Source organism: Oratosquilla oratoria, chromosome 17 (genome assembly GCF_046742065.1).
Source record: "Oratosquilla oratoria isolate Oo_2021 chromosome 17, ASM4674206v1, whole genome shotgun sequence".
Classification (NCBI taxonomy): Eukaryota; Metazoa; Arthropoda; class Malacostraca; order Stomatopoda; family Squillidae; genus Oratosquilla; species Oratosquilla oratoria.
Window position 1 is genome coordinate 42,492,550 of NC_134793.1, and position 2,903 is coordinate 42,495,452.

Here is a 2,903-nt window from a genome sequence, read left to right on the forward strand (position 1 = left end):
AAGCTTTTGTTCTTGTATAACCTCTCTAGTATCTACTAAGTATTTCAGCGGCTTTGACCCATCGTTTTTCGCTCATATTTCCGAAATAAACATTCACATCAGCATGATATATTAGCACAGCCTAATTCACACCCTGCCCTAATTTTTGACGTTATAGTGCATTCACAAGTGTATTTAATTACGGCGTTTACTCTTGATATTAAGTGTGTCGTAGCCGACACCCGTGAAGTAAATCGAACAAGTGAAGTTGTGACGTCATCACAAAATACCTCGTGTATCCCATCCCATTGTGGTAGTAGCAGGTGGCACAGATGAGGGATTCATTGACTGTGCTACCCTGCCAAGAACAAAACAGGAGACAACCATGGTTAAATGAACAGCGCCCTATTCATTCGCTGGCTGACATCACAGCTTTTGCCGGTGCTCGTTGAGCCATCGGTGCTGGTGCTTGACAACGCACCCTACCACAGTCAGCTGACCGAGGAGACCCGTTGCCCCACCACTGCCACAAGAAAAGCGGAGATCGTGAAATGGTTGGAGTGCCGCAGCCTACCATTCCCACCACATGCTACGCGCCCTGAGTTGCTACTGATCTGCAAGGAGAACCGGCCCGAGCCACGCTACACGGTCGACGAAATTATCCGACCATGGGGTCATGAGGTCATCCAGAATTAAACGCCATCGAATAAGTGTGGGGTTGCATGAAGCAACACGTGCGTTCAACGTTGCAGCGGTTCACTCGGGCAGACCTGCACGCGCGGCTCCAGGAGGCAAAGCTTATCGCAACCAAGGAGGTGTGGGCGGGTACTGGGAGAAGGTCCAGATCGTTCGAAGAAGAGTACTGGTCATCGGACAACATACATGAAAGTGTGGAACCCGTCATCATCACCATGGACAGCGATGACGAGGATGAACTGTTTATCCATAGTGGTATGGAATGAAATAAAATGCATGTCCAGTTATTATCATAATTTCCCTATCCAGCATATATATAAACTTGTTATTGAATTCCCTCTCCGGGTGCATGGTATTCAATTATTATTACATTTTTTTTAGAGAGAGAGAGAGAGAGAGAGAGAGGAGAAGGAGGAGGAGGAGGGAGGAAATGGGGAGGAAGGAGGGAAGGGGAGGAGGATGGGATACACGAGGTAGTTTGTGATGACGTCACAACTTCACTTGTTCGATTTACTTCACGGGTGTCGGCTGCGAGACATTTGATGTCAAGAGTAAACGCCGTAAATAGATACACTTGTGAATGCACTATAACGTCAAAAATTAGGGCAGAGTGTGAATTAAGTTGTGCTAATATATTATGCTGATGTGAATGGTTATTTCGGAAATATGAGCGAAAAACGATGGGTCAAAGCCGCTGAAATACTTAGTAGTTTACATAACACAGATACATCATTCTTTTGTGCGGACGACGATAAAGAAATCATCTTAAGAACCTGTTGTATATATAAAAGGTTTTGTATTGTTATTGGTTTTTTGATATGAGAATCTTCATATGATACATTATTGCTTTTAGCACACACACGCAAACACAGACACACAGACACGCGCATAAACAGACACATACACACACACACACACACACACACACAGAATTATGAAAGGGATGGAAGTCTTCGACAGATATGATTTATTAAAGTGGGATACGAGAGAAAACTAAAAAACATGAAAAGAAACTCAAAAAGGATAGTTACAGAAGAGATATAAAAAAGAATAGTTTCCACATAGTGGTTCGTGGATATTTGAAACAAATTGGATAAGGCAACAGAATGTGCATAGACTATGCAAGAATTGAAGAACAAATTTGATGCTGAAAGATACAAAGACGGGTCACTACGAGCATAGCTCCCTTCCCGTATAATACGACTAGGTAAAGACAACTAGGTAAACACACACACACACACACACACACACACACACACACACACACACACACACACACACACACACACACACACACACACACACACACACACACACACACACACACACACACACCTCTCATGGCGCTGTGGTTAGAGCTCTGGCCTGCCACTACGGAGGTCCGGGGTCGATCCTCGCCCGGGGCTGAAATAATATCAGTATCGCAGCGCTGAGGGGTGTTACTCCAACTCTCGTGGGCGGGGAGTTGGGGGTGTGTGTGTGTGCAAGGTCATAGCATTACCCATAGATCGGACCTACGAGCTCTGAGCTCTCTTCCAGGAGGGAAATAGCTGTCGATCACGAGTCCAACACGTGATCCAAAGACCAAGTGAATACACGACACAGCACTCCTTTCAAATTACCTGCCCCAACAGTCCATAAAGCGCATAGGCTCTTCACCTTGATATACGCATTGACAAAGTAACATGTATGGGACAAGCTGCATATTGAATAAGAAAATCTACTTAGAGAAAGACACAATTATTTTTTTTTTTTATATATAAATTTCCCATGCTCTATGTTGGCGAAGACCGTCTCCTCGTTACCCACGAGAAATCAAAAACCCCAGAAGGAGATTCGGAGAATTTCGACAAGAAGTTTGTTCGGTTTATAGGACGTGAATGATGAGGTACTGTCACATAAATTCTTGGAAAACATCTTGTCAAACATCCTGACTCGCCATTCCTATTGCTTGTCTCCATTCACGAGCGCATGTGTGTATGTGTATTTACCAAGTTGTATTTTACGGGACGAGAGCTATGCTCGTAGTGACCCATTTTTATATCTCTCCAGTTTATTCTTAAAATCGTGTATAGTTTTGGCACTCACTGTTTCTCCTTTTAGTTTGTTCCAGACATCAATCACACTATGAGGGAAGCTATTCTTTTTCAGGTCTCTTCTGTAACTGTCATTCTTTAGTTTCTTTTCGTGTCCTCTTGTTTCTCTTCTGTCCTATTTTGATAAGTCAT

The 2,903-nt window shown here is 43.6% G+C and overlaps 1 pseudogene; it reads left to right on the plus strand.

The window, feature by feature from the left end:
• The first annotated feature begins 327 nt into the window (after positions 1-327).
• On the plus strand, positions 328-971 carry LOC143034263 (uncharacterized; annotated as a pseudogene).
• Positions 972-2,903: the final 1,932 nt, after the last annotated feature.